Below are 22,523 nucleotides of genomic sequence, written 5' to 3'. Positions count from 1 at the left end.
CCTGGGCTTCCTCTTCTTCAGTAAAGTCATTTTTTATATTGAAGGTCTTGCGAATCTCTTCAGGGGTTTTCCCCTTGATCATATTGGCAACAGTCTTGCATGTGACATCAAGCAAACCTTTGATGTCTAAATAGTTTGCAGCCAGAGTTAGTTCAAATAGTGTTCCTTGGTCAACTCTGAGGAATTCTTGGTCCCAAACAGGAATATCATCTGTTCGCTTTTCTTTGTTCTCATCATCCTCAGGAGGAGGAGGGTCATCCCTGTGGTGGGTGCACCACTGAATGAGTTTTTGTAATATTGCTGCATCAACATTTGGTAGAGGAACTGGGTCATCGTCACCTTCATCATCCATTCCCAAATCTTCTAACATTGTCTTGATAGTCACAGATTGTTTGGCAATTTCAACATCAACTTCAAATATCTCTCCATCAGAACTCTGCAATTTAATTGAAGGCATGGTGCTCGGTCTCAAGAAGAGTGCGGGCTGGAGGCTGATGAGAGCTGGGCAGCGTCAGGAACCAAAAGGAAAAAGGTGGAGAACAAGGCCACTAACCCAGGTTCTGTGTTTTAATTGTCTAGTTACATCTGTATTTATACCAGTTGATTTTAAGCCTATCAATTTCTATTCCAAAGGTTAGGGCGTTTCTTATCTCCATTCCAGGGAGTAAAGATTATGTAGCTTAAGTGTGATTGCTCTTAGTTAAAGTGATTAACTACCCGCCTGGCACTTAGGTAAGGGGTTTTATTCCCTCCCTAACTTCAGGGGGGAAATCCCTACCTGGGGAAACAACCTTTCTCGGAGAGGTGACCTTGGTTAAAACACATAGCGTCAAGAAGGGGAGCAAACATATTAAGAACAGTATGCCATATACGCTAGGTCCCTGGAAACATATGCTGTACAGTGTTTCTTCCCTGCAGCGACTGTGTCAAGCAGCAAGGATGGACCGGCTTCCGGCACTACTCCAACAGGTGTAAGTACTACTAATAATAGCTGCCATTTTTTAATGTGTTTAATATAGCATATCTCTTTCCTTAATTTTTTTAAAAATTTAGGAGAATAGAAGACAAATTAATGACATATTATGATGCACATATGTGTAGAGAAAAATATATATGGTAACCTATGCTAATTATGTGTTCACTAGGAGAAATGGCCCAAGATGAAAGTTGTTTGAATGTTATTACAGGGAAAGCTTTCTGCATAAGTAATAGTCATTATTATAATTATATTTATCTACGTAGCCACCAGGCTGTTGAATTAAGTGCTTCATGGGCTTTACTTAATGAGAAAGGAAATAAATGACTATTAATTGTTCCTCATCATGGCTACTACTATTTTCAGTATTGCTGAAAGAATTCAATTCTAAAGATAGTATTTATCTAGCTTCTCCTTTTTCCAAATGCCATATCTCTAGCTTAATTTTATTAGCTTCTAAAAATCACTGGCAAGGTCATTATTTTGAAAGAGGTCAAGAGCCTATTTTATTCATTTTAGCACTGACAAACAGATTAAAGGCACAAATGTAATCAAATGTGGCTAGTCAGAATGAGCTTGAAAAAAATCTATTTAAAAAAAATAAAATTCTGAAGGTAGAGGAGGGTGGGGGTAAGGAGGAGAGATCAACCAAAGGACTTATATGCAAGCATATAGGCCTAACCAATGGACACAGACAACAAGGGGGTGAGGGCATGAGGGGGTGGGGGTGGGGGGTAGTGTGGGGATAAGGACACATATGTAATAACTTTATCAATAAAGAAATTAAAAAAAAAAGCTAGGGAAGAATATTCTGGGCACTACTGGCCAGAAACCTTATGTTATTTTAAAATATAAGTCAATATTTTTTCATTTATTATTTTATAATAATTATTCTCTCTTTTTTTAACCTCTGTTGTCATTCTTAAGTTGTTCAATGTGTTTGAATAGAAAAGTTATTATGCGTAAAAAGTTTGGGGAAATACAGTAGGGATCCTAAAATAATGTTTCTGAGAAATATCTTATTACACATATTTTAACTCATATTAATTTAAATATGACAATAAAACAAAGGAAAAACACCCACATCCAAAAGGTTAAGTCTTACCATTTGCAACAGCATGGATGGAACTGGAGAGCATTATGCTAAGTGAAATAAGCCAGTCAGAGAAAGATAAATATCACATGATCTCATTCATTTGTAGAATATAATGAACAACATAAACTGATGAGCAAAAACAGATCCAGAGACAGAGAAGCATCGATCAGACCGTCAAACCTCAGAGGGAAGGTAGGGGATGGTGTGGGTAAGGGGGAGAGATCAACCAAAGGACTTATATGCAAGCATATAGGCCTAACCAATGGACACAGACAACAGGGGGGTGAAGGCATGATTGGGGTTAAGTTTGCATGTGAGCCAACTTGTTTAACTGAATTCACTAAAAAAAGCTAATCATCAAGAGCCTAGTTGTAAGCACTTAATAATTTAATGTGTCCATAGGAAACTAGAAAATCAATATGAATGTATATGTCTATACACATGCATATTATACATATATTTAAACCAATTGCCTGCAAAAAAAATAAAATAAATAAAATAAAATAAAATTCAGCTTCATAGATGGGTGAAAGATGTTTTATTTTTTAATTAATGTTTCTGTTTGGTATGAAATAGAAAGTTTACTGGAGGCTATTTTGTAATGCTTATCTGTTACAGTGACATGGATTGAGTAGAATGATTGTCCATAAGAATATTGAAAACTGAACCTTAAAAAATTATATTTGAATCAGATAATATTGACCAATAGTCATTTGATTTCTCCCATATGTCTAAACATTATCTCATTTTTCTAAATTTTGACCTAAGACATAATATTTCTTCAATATTCAGAATAGCTCCTGGAACAGCTCACCAAATTTTTTAAAATTTTTATATTCTTAAAAAATGTATATTCATTTACTAGTCAAAAGATTAACACACAACTTCCATACAAACAAATAAGTATTTTAGTAAGGAACTTGTTAGGTCACTATTCTATAGGGTGAGTTCTTAAATGTAAGAATTGTCTGTCCTACCAAACATTTCATTAGACATTTGCTTCCAGTTTGTATGTTCTACCACATTAAGAGCGATTTCCAGACAAACTTTTTAGTATTTAGCTGATGGTGTGCCACACTCAAACATGTTCTCAGCCGGTTTTTATCAGGTTCCTGCAAACAATAACACATCAGACATTTATCTCAGGTAGGTACAACCGTAATCATGTATTTTCTAAAAATCCATGTTAAGTCTCTCCTTTTAAACATTATCAGATCTCATGGCTTAGCAAAAAGGTCTTGTGGAAGTGCAGCCATATATGAAAGGATACAAAGCTAGGTTAGTAGTTAAATAGTGCTGTCATCTTTCAAATGTTCATGTTCATGAAAAAATAACGATGCAGCCCAACTGGCATGGCTCAGTGGTTGAGTGCCGACCTATGAGTAAGGAGGTCATGGCTCTATTCTTGGTCAGGGCACCTGCTTGGGTAGCGGGCTCGATTCCCAGTGTGGGGCATGCAGGAGGCAGCCAATCAATGATTATCTCTCATCATTGATGTTTCTGTCTCTCCCTCCCTCTCCCTTCCTCTCTATAATCAATTTTAAAAAAGAAAAAAAATATTGATGCAGATTCCCCAAAAGAGAAGATAATCAAAGCTTCTCTCCATTAATGTGAATAACTTAGGGTAAGATAATTTGAAGAAACAGGTGAGGAAGGTAAACTTCAGATAATTATATGTGGGGTTCTGCATCTGAGACCAAAAGATTATGGGGTTCCTGGAAGTCAGGGAAAATTAATAGTATATGTATGTGTTTATGTGTGTGTTAGAAAGATTAAGACACCATCATTTAAGTTTTCACTGGTGGTCTGGGGCCAAATAGAATAGAACTGCTTGCTATCTTGCTTTGGGACCCACTTTCTCACTATATACTTCTTTTTTTAAAATATATTTTATTGTTTTTTTACAGAGAGGAAGGGAGAGGGATAGAGAGTTAGAAACATCGATGAGAGAGAAACATCGATCAGCTGCCTCCTGCACACCCCCTACTGGGGATGTGCCCACAACCAAGGTTCATGCCCTAGACCAGAATCGAACCCGGGACCCTTCAGTCCGCAGGCCGACACTCCATCCACTGAGCCAAACCAGCCAGGGCTCACTATATACTTCTTTATGCTCCTGTCATTAAGTCGTATGACACACTCATTAATCTTACCACATTATTATTTGATTGTGACTCTTGCAGATGAATTAATTATAAGATAAATAAAATCATTTGCAGACACAGGAAATTATTCATCACTTTAGAATTTAAAAAAGGAGATTATAGGGAGAAATAATGCTAGTGTTACTACTGTGGAAATTGCATGTCCAAGAATTAACTTCTGATTTCTTTTGATTTCTTTAAATTTTCACTTCCACTGTTCTTAAATCCATAGTTATGTTTGTTTGTTCATTTGTTAATCCTCACCTGAAGATATTTTTCCATTGATTTTTAGAGCGAGAGTGGAAGGGAGAGGGAGAGACAGAGAGAGAGAGAATCATTGATATGAGAGAGACACATCAAATGGTTGCCTCCTGCACATGCCTCGACAGGGGCTAGAGCCTGCAACCAAAGTATGTGCCCTTGACTGGAATCAAACTTGGTACCATTCAGTCTGCAGGCCGATGTTCTATCCACTTAGCCAACCTGGCTAGGGCTTAAATCCATCATTTTGATTTCTGAAATGTTTAATATTTCAATTATTTTTCACTCTTAATTCTTTAGACAGTTGCTCCTTCTAGTGTCCATTCATCAACTATAAGATCTTTATTGAGTCTCTCAGTTTTTTCTTGCTTGCTTTTGAGACTCTTTTGTTATTTTAATAGATTTACTTCATATAGTTTTGGTGTCTGACTTTTTACTTTGGTGACTTTCCCCCACTCAATATTTTCCTCCCTTGTAAGCATAATAGATTTTGATTTACAATGGTTTACAGAATCACATTTGTTGAATGTGTTTGTGTGATTAGATGACATTAGCTTTATTTTATCTTAATTGCAAATAAAACTGAGAGATGATGCCACTAAATACCAAAAAATTGCTCTCATCTTGAGAACATTCTAGTTTAGAATCTATTTTTGTTTAGATAATTGCCAATGACAAATTATTTGTCTTACCCAGTGAGAAATAAGACAGGACAGGATGGAAACTAGGGTGTTCATATAAAAAAAAATCAGACTATATCTTTGAAGTAAAGAAAGCAAAGAAACCTAAGAGACAGGGAACAATAGCAAGATATCACTAGGCCTCCTTTTGTAGGTTTAATACTTAAATTCAGATAAATTAAATATAATTTACTGATTGGGTTGCTGAACCAGCGTCAATAATCTTGAGCAAATCATAAAAATCTGTAAAGATGCCAAAAGACTGGAGTTAGAGTCTGGGAAATATCAACCAATAAATTTAATCTTGATCCTTTAAAAGATACAATAATATAATATTATCGATGATTTATTCATACTCAGAAGAGATCTAGAAGACAGCAAATGCCTATTGGTAACAAGTCACAACAAATGAGTCTCATATCCTTTCTTGATGAGGTAGAAAAGGGAATGTCCCAGATATAGTATATCTTATTTTCAACAAGTCATTTTACAAAGTTTCTCATAATGTCCTAGTCAATAAGATAAAATGAAAGCTGAATAGTAGTTATGTGTATTTTAAAAGTGAACACGTGCAGTGTTGATTTGAGTTATTCTTGAAAGACTTACTAAATGTGCTACAGAGCTCTTTTTATGACGTATTCTCTTTAGCTTTTTTATTATTATTTGGATAAAGATGCAGAGGCAAATTTATCATGCATAGAAAAGAAACAAAGCTGGCAGAGGTAGTTAACATTCTCAATGATAAATTAATACTACAAAAGACATTAAATGTTTACCTAGATCAAAATACAATTTTATAAAAATGCTAGAAAAAAATGCACCCCATCCAGAAAAATGAAGAGGAAAAAAACAGTATGAAACTGATAAGAAGAAATGTAATACATATACATATAAAGTTCTACGTTTAGTTTAGCAAATCAGAGAATTTACAACAATTAATCAGGAAAAGATTTATAATTTTATTGATCACAAGAATCCTTTAAATTTACTAATGCAACAAAATAAAACACAACAAAACAGTGAATAGGCGGCACTAGTAAAAGCCTAGCATCTAGATCTGTAAAATCAGGGTAATAATAATAATAATACTTTCTCATAGGATTATTGCAAGTATTAAATGAGAAAAATCCATGTAAAATGCACTAAATATAAACACTTGATACACTAGTTATTACCATTGTTAACAAAAATATGCAAGTCTTACTTTACTTGTGTAGAATCATAAGTCTGGAAAAGTATGTCCATATGGAGTATACTACAGAAGGTAGAAATATTGGGGCCAATATGACTGGAGACAACTCAGAGTGGGGAAGCTGAGATAATGGTAGTATTCCAAAATATTAAGGGATAGTAAAGAAGAATTAGATTTACTCGTCATGACTCCAAGCATTACCAAGAGGAGTCATAAAAAGGTGAAAGCCACAAGGAGATTCATTTTAGTTCTCTTAGGCCAAACTTTCTAATAATCAGAGCTATTCAAAGTTGGAATGCATTACTCAAGTGTGGATGAGTTTCTTGTCACTTGAGGTGTTCGGGCAGAGGCTGGAAGACCACCTGGCAGGAAACTCTGTAGAAGGGTTCTTGCACTAGGTGTATTTATGCATTCATTCATTTATTAAGTCCATCATGAAACAAGTAATTGAAGGATCCATACTATGGGCCATCACTCTGATAAACTCTAGTGAACATCCAAGGTTTGTTCCAAATCAATGATTACATGATTTTGAAGAAGCAAGTTATTAGTTTGATGTAGTCTCATTTGTTTATTTTTCTTTTGTTTCCCTTGCCCAAGGAGATATATCAGAAAAAATATTGCTACAAGAAACATCAGAGATTGTACTACCTACCATATTTTTCCATGTATAAGATGCTATTTTTTTTCTAAAATTGTTAGACTGAAAATCGAGGGGTGTCTTATACACGAAAGTCAGCCGAGGAGGGAGCCATGCAGGTGCATAGCTATCCATACCTTGTCAAACAGGCTTCCTCCAATCACGAGCCTTATGGTTACTGACATCAGATGGTGCTGTAATTGGAGGTGGAGGTGGAGAGTGCACAGATGCAACAGGGACCAGAGCATTCAGAGCCCATAAAGATGTCAAAAAATAAAAAGATAAACACCAGTAAGCGATTGTCTTACTCTGCAAAATTCAAACTGAATGTAATCAGCTATGCAAAAGAGCATGGAAAGAGAGCTGCAGAGAGGCAATTTGGACCTCCTCCCACTGAGCGTATAATCAGACAGTGGAGAAAACAGGAAGAACAACTCCTTAAGATGTCAAAAAAAGAAGAAGGCCTTAAAAGGAAAACCAGCAAAATGGGCAAACTTGGAGCAGAGGCTTAAGACTTGGATTATGGAGCAGAGCCAGAGTGACTTATGTGTGTCAACCAAGCTTATTCAATGTCAGGCAAGAATGTTTGCAAGCGAAATGAACATTGTTGATTTTACAGGAAAGGCAAATTGGTGCTTCAATTTCATGAGGAGAGAAGGGTTGGCCATGAGAACACAAACAAAGTCAGCTCAGAAAATGCCACCAGTTTATGAGGATGATCTCACATATAGAGACAGCAACTCAGAAGATAGCAGTGATACAACAGAAGTTGAAGAAATTGATATGTCTGGAACTAATAGTGATGAAGAAGAGAGCAGTGATGCAACAGAGGCTGAATAAAGTGATGTGCTGCATAATATCATAGTATTGGCATGTAAACATTACCTGTGGTAATTGCTAAATAAAAATGTGTTCTGTTTTATGTTTAAAACATTGATTTCTTAATTTTTTATTGGAAAAGTGGGGGGCATCTTATACATGGAAAATATGGTAATCTTTCTACCTCTAAATCTATCATATAACACTCTCACATCAATTTTCCTAAAACAATATTTTATATGGGACACTCTCCTGCTCAAAGGAGAGTGTTCCATGAACTAGGGGGGTGGTCGGCAAATGGCGGCTCGCGAGCCACATGCGGCTCTTTGGCCTCTTGAGTGTGACTCTTCCACAAAATACCACGTGCGGGCGTGCATGTACAGTGCAATTGGAACTTCATGGCCCATGTGCAGAAGTCGGTTTTCCGGCTGGGAGTGTCTATTTTGAAGAAGTGGTGTTAGAAGAAGTGGGGGGTGGACATATAGAGAGGATGAACGAAAGTAGATAGACGAAACAAGTATACAAGACGAGTGTAGAAGGGAGAGTTGGAAGGGGTCGACCTCAGCAAACGTACCTCAATCAGATTGAGGACGTTTTTAGCAAAGGCCAGTTTAGGAGTACCCTAATTAAGTTAATAACAATGTACCTACCTATATAGTTTAAGTTTAAAAAATTTGGCTCTCAAAAGAAATTTCAATCGTTGTACTGTTGATATTTGGCTCTGTTGACTAATGAGTTTGCCGACCACTGAACTAGGGGATAAAATAAGAACCACTCTAGCATTTAGAGCCATCTAGAATCTGGCTTCAATCTATATTCCCTTATCTCTCTTTCTTCCCTAATAATAATAATAACACAGGTACTTATTTAGTGCTTACTATTGTTCAGAGACACACATGTACACACTCACCCCCCCCACACACACACTTATTTATTTACTTACTTATTTGTTTTTCCAACAGCCTTATAAGGTAGGTAACATAATAATCCCTTTTACTGGTAGTTAAGAAGCTCAAGATCACATAGTGAGAAAGTAGTAGAACTATGCCTTGAACTTTCCACTCTTATCGGATATTTCTATTCCCAGTTCCCTGAACATAGCACATGCATCCCTGCCTTGGCATCATCGTTTATTCCATATATTTTGTCAAAAGAAGCTATTTCTTTACTCTATTGGACAAAATTCTGTCAGTCTTTTGGGACAAAATTCAAGCTTTCTGAGACTATCAAGCCCAGACTACTTCTTCCTTCTTCACAGTCTTTCTTCATTTATAGTCCCATAGCACTTGACTTTATCACCCATTTGGCACTTAATGTAGGATACCCTGTTTTTATATATTTATATATATTTTTATTAATTCTGTTACCTTCACTAGATTGGAAGCTGCTTGAGGGCCAAAACCATGTCATAAACTTTGTTTGACTTACACTTACCTAGCACAGTGCCTGAGAATTTTAGATCCTGAATAAATGTTTATTGATAAAAATTAATATTCATCAATATATACTAAACATCAAATATATGTTGTTCTAAGTTCTGAGGAAATAAAGATATAAAGAGAATTAGAATGTTGCCTCCTCCCTACCCTCAGGATCTCACAATCTGAAGGGGGAAAAAGACTTGTAAATGAAATATTACAGTGATGCAATTAGTGCTATATATGAATAGGATGTGTTCATCTTTGCCAAGGGAGATCTGATAAGGTGTCATCTGGTTATTAATTTAGGTCTAATCAATGTAGACCTATATATATATATATATATGTATATATATATAAATTTTTATTATTTCAGAGAGGAAGGGAGACGGAGAGAGAGAGATGGAATAATCAATAATGAGAGAGAATCATCTATTAACTGCCTCCTGCATACCCTCATGCGTCCTGACCTGGAATTGAACCATGACCTCCTGGTTCATAGGTTCATCCACTGAGCAACACTGGTTCATAGGTTCATCCACTGAGCAACACTGGCCAGACAAGTCTAGTCTTGAATCAAAATTTTATCAGGTAAACAAGACATTTCCAGTAAAGGAAAACATTGCATAAAAGTGTTGGGCTCCTCAAAATTATTGTACACTCTTGAATTGCAAATCATTGAACATGGCTGGAGAAAAGTATGTGTAGAGGGAGAAAGGGACATGACCCTAGAAATGTAAATAGGGGCCACATCACCAAAGGCCTTGTATGCTAGACAAAGGAAGTATGGTTTTTATTTTCAATTTAAACTAAAATTTGTCCCTTCAGTTAGGCAATTGGAAGGCCTATTGTGACCCTAGCAAAATAAATTTCAGTGGAGTGATAAGAGGACACCAAATCAAAGGAAGTTGAAGAGTGAACAGTGGTGAATTTAAAAAGTGGTGAATTTAAACTATTATTTCCACACAATGGTTATATAGAAAGTAAGATATTATATGGTTGATAGAGAGAATAGAGGATTGAGGGAGGACCTCTTTGAGAAACCTTGAGGGAGGGAATATGTGATAGACGTTGAAATGGAAGAGGATAATATACAGAGCACAGGCAAAGGAGTTCTTTGTATTGGAACAGGAATAGGTAACAGGAAAATACAAAACATGGAAAAATGGATATGGGTGCAGGTAAGTTTATCAGTATAGAATGACATGTTTAGAGATTCTAGATTGATCCCTTGTGAAGGAGGTGAGATAGTTTGCTGAGACTGTAGGTGGGGAGTTTCTAGGTGACTTGAAAAGAGAGGTAAATAGAAGGAACAGTCTTGTGGATGGATATCAGATAGTAAATATGATGGTGGATAATGTAGTCTGGGCTGATTGATGGAAGAAGGAAAGATCAAAGGGGTCTGGTAATCTGATAGAAAGCTATGTAGTCAAAAGATCAGAAATATTCATAAGGTGAAATATGAGTGCAGCATAAGGAAGTGAAGGAGAGAATAGAAATGATTATAGGTTATTGTATTCAGAAAGTGGGATAATAAAGTCTAATATTTCAGCAGTCACATATTCCCAGGCAAAGATAAGACCATCCTATATAATAAAAGAGAAACATGCAAATTAACTGTCCCTCCGCTATGCTCAAGCCACACCCATAAGCCACACCCAGCAGCCAATGAGGAGCAAGTATGTAAATTAACCCAACAAAGATGGCGGGTAATTTGAATACACAGAGCAGAGTGGGAGAGCTTGGTGGGACGTGGCTCCCTCTGTCACTCCCTCAGTAGCTCCCTTGGGGAGACATGGCTCCCTCGGGGAAAACCCAGTGCACGGGGAGTACCAGGAATGCTGGGAATTGTAGTTCTGATGGCAACCCCAGGACCGGAAGCGGAAGCCCAGAGCGCAGGGAGCACCAGGAATGCTGGGAATCATAGTTCTGGTGGCAGATGGATCTCAGACACTAGAGCAAAGTGAGCCTGGAGCAAGTTACTGTTGCTGTTGGGGATGGAGGGAAAGCAAAGGTGAGAGACATAAGTAAAATCAGAGCCTCTAGGAAAAATTAAAGGGAAGATATCCTAAAACTTCCAGGAAATCTCCACCAATGGAGCAAAGAAAAAAAAAAGCCTCTATTATTCTGCGAGCAACAAACCAAACTGGGTTGGGGGTCTCAGACAATTCGCTCATATGATTGCAAAGACAGACAGAAACTCCCAGATTGGAGAGGGCTCCCAGATTGGAGAGGGTGCAGATCAGGCTGAGGGACCCCCCCTCCACCCTCTCCCCCAGTGCATGAATCTTCGTGCACCAGGCCCCTAGTAGTTTTATAAGCAGATGTGGGGGTAATAAGGAAATTTGGGAAATAAAGAATAGTAAAATCTTGGTAGATGTTGATAACCTTCAAAATATATCTCACATCAGACCATTTCTCACCAATTCCACTGAAACTGTTACCATTGTAATTAGCTAGTTATTAATACTAAGAAGAAAGCAAAGGAAAGGCCAGACATTGTAGGCATGTCATTTGGGCAGCTTCACCAGGAAGCTGCAACTTTGCACTCCTCGAGGACCATGAGTTCATTCCCTGCAGATCACTGGAGGAAAAGATCTAATAAAGGGGAGACAGCACATGTGCAGTAAAGCCAGGATGATGAGGGAAAATACTTGCCTGTCAGTCTAACCAGGAAACCATGGATTGACTAGAGAAGGTGGAACCACTACAAGTGCATGGAATCTCAGGTTAAAATCCCCAGACAAAGAATTATCTCTTTTTCATCTGGCTTTGGTCCTGCTTCTTTGCACTCACCCATGTTCTCTCCATAGCTATGTGGTCCAAAAAACTGCATCACTCACGGCCATCCAGACCCCACATGTAGTAGACTACAGCTAGGAACACAAGATATGCTAGCTAGATGCTGAACTGTACTGTGCAAACATGGAACTGGAATTCTGGGCAATGGCTTTAATCCTAGCTGTGCTGAAGACACAGCTGGACTTTTTCCTTGGTGGGACAGAGGGATATGGGACCTTGGAAACTCAGGGTTTTGATTCCATGCAAATAAATATCATTGTCCCATGCAAGCCTCAGAAAATTACTTTTCTTGTGACATCTCAACAGCCCACTTCCACTAGCAACAGGTGGAGACATAGAGGACACCCCACCAATAGAACAACCAATTAGTCCAAGCCACCATCTGGTTTTTCACTAACTTTCTACTTGATCTCTGGGATTCCCTTTATGCCTACTCCCCATCTTCCAACCCAGACTGTTATAGAACAGTAAGAAGGTAGGAAAATTCCAGGACAAGTAGAATAGGGAAACTAAGACCGACAGTTAAACAGCAGTTTGCAGCCACCTAGTAAATCCCATCTTCTTCAAAACAAGGATACTTAAGAGTAAATGGTTTGCACTCCTCCTCCCCAACCAGAGGGTAAGTAGCTTAAATCACCCTATTCATGGAGACAGATAACAGAAATCCAGTTAGTGCCATTTGCCAACCACACCCAAGGAGAGACAAATTAAGAGAATAGATCTCATTTTGGTATATTAGCATAAAGCTGGTAAATATTCTATTGATCCACTTCTAAGACATCCCCTAAAAGCCTTTAAAAGCCCTGAAAATGAAGGTCCCGGCACAATCTTTCTCCAGGGAGCATGCCTGTACCATTCCCATGCCCCTCTCTTTCCCCAACAGGCATGTATCCCCTAACATCTAAAGCAGCGGTTGCCAACTGGTGGTCTGCAGTGCTTGGTGACCGCTGATTTAAAGGACTCCAAGAGACTTGCAACCAGGGGAGCAAGGGGCAGCAGCAGCTGGTCCCAGGCTAATACCCTGGAACCTGTCTCCAAGGCCCCCTATTCTCTAACTTCCCAGTGAGCCAAAGCAGCCCAGCCTAAGCTCTCCTGTTGCTTCTGTTCTCTTCCTTGATTCACTGACCTAAGTGTGTCTTTGCTGGGACCAGTAAATTCTCGCTTGCTTTCCTATACTTTGTCTCTTGATTGAAATCTTTCCCTTAAGAAAACAGGAACCCAGGTCTCATCATCTCCCCAGTAACAAGACTATAAATTAGATGAGATCATGTTCCCTCTCTCCTTTTCTCAAAAATGAATATTCCATTGGCTTCCCTCTACACTTACTTATGTATAAGTCCTTACATGATCAGGCCCCAACTTTTTTAACCTTACCACCTAGCACTTCTCCTATCTTCATTGTGTTTCAGCTACACTGGGCTTCTTGCTGTTCTAAGAGCACACACAGTAAGTATGCTTTAGGGCTTTTGGACCTTTGGACTTGCTCCATCACCTATAATGCAGCATCACTACAATCTCTGCAGATGTCTTAATGACTCCTCCCCTTACTTCATTCAAGTCTATGCCAAAATTTCTCCTCAGAGAGGCCTTTTCCTTAACTATATCCTTAAAATTATAAGGGTCTGTCTTTCTCTACCCCAATTTCCTGCATTATTTTCCTTATAACACTTATCACTAACTGAGATACTTTGTTTGTTCATCTCTCCTGCTCCACCCTCCACCTGGAATTTATGCTTTTGGGAAACATGACTTTTTCTTATCCCCTGTTTTATCTCATAGCACCTAGAAAAATTTCTGGCATGAAATAGGACTCAAGACAAGTAGTAAAACACTTGCTCAAGGCAAAACTCTGTTTTACTAGTAAATGCTGGAGATACAAGATGAATAAGGTTGTTACTGTGAGCAGCAGCAACCTCCGCTGAGGAACCAACAGGAGCACAGAACCAAGGACACTGCCTGGAGAATGGCAGAAAATGAAGTACATATTGGAAGTTTAACCGTTTAAATGTTCTTTTTTCACTTTTTTTGTGCTGCGACAACCTGCATAAAATACAGGACCCTGGTTTCTCAAAAAACACCCTAAACAGATCTTTGCAAACATGTTAAATTCTGGGCCATCTATATGTCTGTTACCTTGCCATTTAATAATACCAGCAAGCAATGAAAACAGAATGAGAAGTTAGGTGATAAGATTATCTCAAAATATCAGAAAACAATAGCAAATGCCTATGAGTTTCTACTTTTTAAAAAATATTGTGCTTTTCCTCAAGGACTTAAAGCTGCAGAAAATGCTTTTCAAACTTATATGAAATAATTTTTTTGCAGGATTGTTTTAATCCTTCCCATAGGATTAACCTTTCCAAAACCTTTTCCTAATGCATATATCCACATTCTTCATGTTGTTTTATCTGCACTCTTTTTCCAAGCCAAAAAGTGAAAAAAAAAGAAGAAAATTAAAAGAAAAAGCATAGAGTTAAATTGCAGCTATTTGCAGTCATCCTAAAAATTTTCCATTTTCATTGACTTTCCCGTCTGCACAACGCTTAAGACTTCTGAACCTTGTTATTTAAAATAGGAGCTAAAGACTAAGCCAGGCCTACTGAGTCATGATGGTTATCAAAGAAACAGATTAGGGGTGCCTGGTGTTATGATAAGAATTCTCAAGCTTTTATACCTACCCTTCCCACCCTTCCCTCAAGGAAAAAACAGCCCCTGGTGCAGAGGTACTGCAACATTTTTCCGTCTTAATCTCTTGGAATGCATCTGTTACCCTCAGGCATCTGTAAATTCCAAGAAGTTGTATATTTTGATTTCAACACACCAAAGCACTTTCTTGTATACTTTATTATTATTATGTGTGCTAAAGATATTTTCGTGTATGCCCATATTTATCTGCATCATGACATGAGAAAGAGGAAATGTTAAATGAGGACACATTTGTAATACCTTAACCAATAAAGAAATTAAAAAAAAGAAAAAAATTTGCTTCTCACAGGAAATGGTTAAGTTGCAGCTGAAGCCACTTTTAAGAAAAACTGTGGAACAGTGCTTATGCCAGTGGTTCTCAACCTTGGCTGCACATTAGAATCACCTGGGAATCTTTTTAAAATCCTCATTTCTGGGCCTCATTCTCCGGAAATTCTGTTTCTTTGTTATGGAGTGGGGCCACAACATTTTTGCTTCTATATATTTTATTTATTTGTTTATTTATTTATTTAATGCCTTTTCATTAATCCTACTTTCCCAGACCTTTCAGGAAATGCTGTACTACCTCCACCTTATTCTCAAATAAAGGTTCATTTTTTAACCCCCTTAGGTATGTTGGCAATATGTTACCTTTTAATAAATTATAATCACTTGTACAAACATTTTTATTCATAAACATTCCTAAGTTTGCCCTGCAGACATATGTTGTACTATATTACAAATTCCATTATAGGTTCTTGATTGGTCATACCTTTTATTATTATACTAGTGGCCCGGTGCATGAAATTCATGCACGAAGGGGGGGTGTCCCTCAGCCCGGCCTGCACCCTCTCCAATCTGGGACCCCTCAGGGGATGTCCGACTGCTGGTTTTGGCCTAATTGGGCCTAAACCGGCAGTCAGATATCCCTCTTGCAATTTGGGACCGCTAGATCCTAACTGTTCACCTTCCTGCCTGTCCAATCGCACCTAACCACTCTGCCTGCCGACCTGCTTGCCCCCAGCTGCCCCCCTGCTGGCCTGATCACCCCCAACGGCCCTCCCCTGCCAGCCTCATGGCCCCCAACTGCCTTCCCCTGATGGCCTCATGGCCCCCAACTGCCCTCCCTGGCCAGTCTCCGGGAACGTCTCCCAGTCGAATTAGCATATTACCCTTTTATTAGTATAGATTTTTTTAGTATGGTTCTTATCTCAATTTTATCACAGAGGAGTTGCTTAATTAATGTATCATGGGCCCTGCCTCACTTTCTGGCCCCCAGACTCATATATTCAACTGCCTATGAAAGCTATGCTTGGAGGCAACTTAAACTTGGTGTGGCCAAAATAGAACATATAAGTCTCCCCATCCCAAAAGGCTCCTCCCTTAGTATTTCCTATGTCAATAAATGTGACTATTTACTCAACTGCTAGAGTAAAAAAAAATTGGAGTCATTTTTGACCCTTATCTTTTCTTCCCACCCTTAGTCCAATCCATCAACAAGACATGTCAGTTTTACCTTCAAAATTTATCCAAAATCAAAATATTTTTTACCATCTCCACTATTATATTCCCAGTCCAAGCCACTATGAGCTCTTGCCTACTTAACCTCCAGTAGCCTTTCATTGGTCTTCTTGTTTCTACTCTTGACCCCTACAAACTATCCAGTTCATAGCAATTAGATTGATCTTTAAAAACCCCATATCATATCATGACAACATCCTTCTTTAAATAATCCAATGGTTTCCCACTGCACTGAGAATAAGATTCAAATTCATTTACCAGGGCTTACAAGCCTCTCTGACCTATTTTCCTGTTACTCTTCCCTCCACTCACTCTTTTCCAACCACCACTGTGCTACTACTTTTCCAAGAACACAAAAACTCATTCTTTGATTCAAATTCTTTACACTTGCTTTCCTGTATGTTGAGAATGCTATCTTCTCAGACCATTGCATAGCTTGTTGCTCTTTTCTTTCATATTTCTGCTCAGTTGTTACCTCCTCAGAAAGGCTTTTCCCTGAGCACTTTTTTATTTCTTTGTTTTTACTTATTTTCCAAGACTTATTGAGATATAATTGACAAATAAAAATTGTATGTATTTAATGTGTACAATATGATGTTTTGGTATACAGTGTATTCACATATATACTGGGAAATGATTACCACAACTAACCTAATATACTATATACATCACATCACATAGTTACCTTTTTTGTGGTGAGAAAAATTAATATCTACTCTTTTATCAAAAACCTTGTACCCTTGCTGAAACCGGTTTGGCTCAGTGGATAGAGCGTCGGCCTGTGGACTGAAGGGTCCCAGGTTCGATCCCGGTCAAGGGCATGTACCTTGGTTGCGGGCACATCCCCAGTGGGAGGTGTGCAGGAGGCAGCTGATCGATGTTTCTCTCTCATCGATGTTTCTAACTCTCTATCTCTCTCCCTTCCTCTCTGTAAAAAATCAATAAAATATATTAAAAAAAAACAACCTTGTACCCTTTGACTAACATCTCCTTATTTCCCCACACCTAACCCCTGACAACCACCATTCTACTCTCCACTTTTATGACTTTTAAACACAGCTGCGTGTCCACAGATGTTTCCCACTGGGTTTAGAGGCTATTTAATGATAGGTTCCACATTTATTTATCTTTTCAGCATATTGACTTCAAGTTTTCTCTCCTACTTAGAGAGAAATATGGAGAGAGAGAGAGAGAGAGAGAGAGAGAGAGAGAGAGAGAGAGAGACTAGGAGAGACAAAGAAACATGTTGACAGAGGGGGATAGTCAAAGAGACATAAAAAGTGATAGAAGGGATGGATTGTAAAGGTTCACACAGACTCCTACAAGAAAACTCTCAAAATGGAGGACCTTCATAACATAAAGGATGTTCAGAGAGAAAAATAAGGGGCATGAAAAAGATTCCTCAGGAACAATTAACTGATTTATGTTCCTGTGTATCCCCCACTCTGAGTCTCAGATATATGCGGGAAGCCACCACTTGCCAATACTGTCACAAGAGTGCACCAAGGAACGTGGAAGGCCAATGGACCTTGGGTGTTAGCAGGGCTGACTCTAAGCACCTAGTCTGTTGAGATAGTGGTGGTTCAAGGCAATTCCCTAACCTGATAATCCTTTTACTGTTTACCAAACTTTACCTTTGATGTGTCTGTATGCATTGCTAAAGGGCAAATGTTTATTCAAGTAAATAAATAGCAGACCAGGCCAGAAGTCTGTGTGCCTCTTCAAGAAAGAGATCTCCACCTGGCCCCCATGCCTTCTAAATTCATATTTCTTGTATAGCATTTTCATTTGTGTTTCGGAGACTCCTTTAGATCCTGAACTCCCCCGAAGGTCATGGCAGATATAGACCAGAAATAGCACATTACTATTTCCCAGAACTGCAGCAACTACTTACTAGTTTTATAACTTTCAGTAACTTTATTTAGTCTTCTTGAGCTTTAGTTTCCTTATCTGTCAAATATGGATAATCCCATATACATGCTACACTAACACTTGCTTGGTGAAAAATACTTGCTCAGTAAATGATAGTTATTATCACCATCATCAACAAGATACCTGGAGTGTCCCTTATACCAGCCACTTATGACAGCTACCCTGCCTGTAAAACTTCAATTCTTTTCCAACATGAAATAAAAAGCATATTGAATAAAAATTGTCCTGGGACAGTCTTGTGTATGACAAGTGTCAATTATTTGCTCGTTTGCTTTCTAAGAAATAGATTCTCACTACATCTGTTAGCTGTTGTAATTCATATTTGTGAGTGGGTAAGTGTGTGTGTGTTGGTTTTATGAGTTATTTAATCAAGAGTGTCTGAATTAAAGGTCATTAATAGGGCATTTATTGAGATGATGGTATTATTTTACTCTGCAGAGCAATTGTCTGTTTTGCAGATTCATTTATTCAGAACATGAGTCTTGCTTACTTCATAATTAAGCACCTAAATGGGCTTCTAATTCTTTATATCACATTGTGCCAGAAGCCGGTCCATCCTTGCTGCTTGACACAGTCGCTGCAGGAAAGAAACATCTGCACAGCATATGTTTCAAGGGACCTGGCATATATAGCATACTGTTCTTAATATGTTTGCTCCCCTTAGCGCTATGTGTTTTAACCAAGGTCACCTCTCCAAGAAAGGTTGTTTCCCCAGGTAGGGATTTTTCCCTGAAGTTAGGGAGGGGATAAAACCCCTTAACTAAGTGCCAGGCGGGTAGTTAATCACTTTAACTACAAACAATCACGCTTAAGCTACATAATCTTTACTCCCTGGAATGGAGATAAGAAACGCCCTAACCTTTGCAATAGAAATTGACAGGATTAAAATCAACTGGTATAAATACAGATGTAACAAGACAATAAATACCAGAACTTGGCTGGAGATTCTAGCCAGAACTTGGCTGGAGTTCCTGGTTAGAGATCCTGGCTAGGCTGCTGATCAACTGAACGCTGTCTCTGTGTCATTCCTTCTTTGCCAACTCCATCCACACCTTTGGGGACCCCTGGACCTGCTGGGGTTGGACCCCAGCAATATTGTTTAATGTAGCTTTATAAGGAGGGAAGAAAAGGGAAACCTGGAAATAAAACAACAGTAAGTAAATAAGACAAATAAGCACTGATGAATCATGGAATGTTAGCCTGAAAAAAACATAGTAATTATCAAAACTAGCTACAGAGGAGAAAAAATGAAGTCTTTAAAAAAAATGAAGAGTATTTTTTCCAATCAAAGCAGGCTTAAAACACAGGGTTTATGATGTTGAATATAATGCCCTTCCCCCTACCTAGTCTCCTTGTTAAATGTATGAAACAGGGCAGTATTGAGGGTTCTGCAAGGGGATTATTCATGAGAGCACTTAAACCCACTTCAAATTGCAGAAAAAATGAGTAGAGGAGAGCACCATGGGAAAATGGAGATGGGAAAATTGTTTCAGCTCATACTTTACATTGTGAGCTGCTGGCGTTGGATTGTTGCTTTTGAAGATTGGGGGAGGAGCAGAAGCCTCACTGTATGATCTCCCGAGAATATAAATTATAAGAGTTTAACTTGTAACATGAACAATGTATTGTTGTGCTTTCATTGTCATTTATTTACAGGATGTTTTTAATTTCTTCTTTGATCTCTTTGGTAACCCAGTCATTGTTTATTAGCATGCTATTTTGTCCCCAAGTGTTTGAGGTTTTTTTGTTTGTTTGTTTGTTTTATTGTAGTTGATTTCTAGTATTATGTCATTGTGGTCTGAGATGATGCTTGATAATGAAAAGACTTTGCCTGTGTCCCAATATGTGGTCTATCTTTGAAAATTTCCCATGTGCACATGAGAAGAATGTATATTCCGTAGTTTTGGGGTGAAATGTTCTGAAGATGTCAATTAAGTCCATATGATCTGTGAATCATTTAGGATTGCTGTTTCTTTGTTGATTTCTTATCTAGAGGATTTATCCAGTGATGTCAGTGGTCCCCTACTATGATTGTATTATTGTCAACCTCTCCCTTGATATCTTCCACAATTTTTGTATGTATTTGGGTGCTCCTGCATTGGGTGCATATATGTTTACCAGGGTTATATCCTCTTGTTGCATTTATCCCTTTAATATTATGAAGTGGCCTTCCTTATCTCTTGTTATGGCCTTCACTTTGATGTCTATTTGGTCAGATATATGTATTGCTACCCTAATATTTTTTCATTTCCATTTGCCTGAAAAATATTTTCCCACCCCTTCACTTTCAGTCAGTGTGAGTCCCTTGTTCTGAGGTGGGTCTCTTGTAGACAGCATATATATGGGTCATGTTCTTTTATCCATTCAGTCACTCATTGTCTTTTGATTGGAGCATTTAGTCCATTTATATTTAAGGTTATTATTGATAGATAGTTGTTTCTTGCTATTTTTATTATTTATGCCTGTGTTCTTCTTCCTAATCTATTTCTTCTTTGTACAACAGTCCCATTAGCATTTCTTCCATTGTTGGCTTGGTAGTGATAAACTCCTTGAGGCTTTTTTTGTCTGTGAAGTTCCTGATTTCCCCTTTAATTTTGAATGATAGCCTTCCTATATAGAGTATTCTTCGATTCAGTTCCTTGCTTTGCATCATTTTGTATACTTCATTCCATTTCCTTATGGCCTATGTGTTTCTGTTGAGAAATCATTTGATAATCTAATGGGAGATCCCTTGTAGGTCTCTCTCTCCCTCTCAGCTTTTAAGATCCTCTCTTTGTTGTTAATGTTTGCCATTGTAATTATGATGTATTTGGTGTGGGTCTTTTAAGGTTCATCTTGTTTGGGACTCTCTGTGCTTGTGTGACTTTTTCTTCCCCAAGTCAGGGAAATTTTCTTTCATTATTTCTTAAAATAGGTTTTCTAATCCTTGCTCTCTTTTTGTAGTTCTGGCACCCCTATTATATGTATGTTACTTCATTTCATGTTGTCCCAAAGCTCCTCTGCCTCTCCTCCTGCTTTCTAATATTTTTCTCCAATTGCTGTTCAGATTGGGTGTGTTTCTTTGCCTTGTCTTCTAACTCACTAATTCAGTGTCCACTTCTAGTCTAGTGTTCAAGCTTCCATTTTTTTTATTGTAGCTATATAATTCTTGATTTTCTACATAAGTTGTTTATTTTTTTATCCAGCCAGTTTATGAATTGTATGACCCTTACTCTGAATTCCTTTTCTGATGTATTATATGCCTCTATTTCATTTAGTACATTTTCTGGCAATGCCTCCTTTTCTTTCCTTTGGGGGTTGTTACTTTGTCTCCCCATTTTTGCTCTCAGAGAAGGATAAAGACCTGGAGTCCTGCAGGGCCTGTGGCTGAAGCGGCGGGCTTGGCAGGAGGATCGTGCACTCTGAGATTCACCAGGGGGCCCATGCACTGGGATGCATGGGGCCCATGACCTAAGTGGCAGTTGGGTGGTAAAGTCATACACCCTGAATGTCACTGGTGGGTCCAGGTGCCAGGATTCATGGTGTGTGTGGCTGATGCTGCAGTTTGGTGGGAGAGGATTGCACTCTGAGACTCAAGGAGGCTACAGTCCTGGTGTCTGTGGGTCTGCAGATGAGGTAGTAATTTTTTTGGCCTGAGTGGCTGTATGTTCCAATATGGTGTCTGAGGCCAGTCTGGGTGGTGGTGAGGCTAGGATCCCAGTCACAGCAGCTCTCCCTTTCAAGATCTCATGGCTTCTGTGCCAGAGCCAGCAGCCCTGGGAGTGCTCCCAGCATTAGCAGGGGCTTTCCATCTATAAGAGCCTGGTTTGCCAGCCCCGGAGACTCCTGCAGGATCCAACTGTCCCTCACTCACACATACAAACCACACACATCCGCAAACTCCCCTTTCACTCCCTCCCTCACTCACACTCTCCCCCTCACTGCTGCCCTGCTGGCCGCCATCTTGACTCTCCAAAAATAGGTTTTTTAAAGAAATTTATTTTTATACAACATGAGCTCAGCTTCATCCTATTATTGTTGTGATTAGAGTGAAGACAGGCTACTGAGAAATAATTAGACCTCTCAAATCCTTGATGGAGCTCTAATTTACTGTGAAATGCAGTTTTTTTCCAAGCCATATGTTTTACATTAATAAACATATTCACTGCTATGGTAACATACTATTTTGGCCTACACAGAATTGCTTTATGTTATGGAATTTGTCCCAAGTCCTATATTCTTAAAAAGGAATCACTTAAAAAGCAACCTCTAGAAGTTTGTTGCTATTGAATAATGAAAACATTCTCTCCAAAAGAAGCGAAGTCATTAAAAAGTTACTCGTATAATCATTCATAACTTGGACATTTATAACATTGTT

At 38.4% G+C, this 22,523-nt stretch overlaps 1 pseudogene; it reads right to left on the bottom strand.

Moving 5' to 3' along the window:
- Position 1: 1 nt before the first annotated feature.
- LOC102417023 lies at positions 2-468 on the bottom strand (annotated as a pseudogene).
- Between the last annotated feature and the right edge of the window lie 22,055 nt (positions 469-22,523).

This window comes from Myotis lucifugus, unplaced genomic scaffold (genome assembly GCF_000147115.1).
Source record: "Myotis lucifugus unplaced genomic scaffold, Myoluc2.0 scaffold_4, whole genome shotgun sequence".
Taxonomy (NCBI): Eukaryota; Metazoa; Chordata; class Mammalia; order Chiroptera; family Vespertilionidae; genus Myotis; species Myotis lucifugus.
This window is presented reverse-complemented; position numbering and strand designations above follow the sequence as displayed.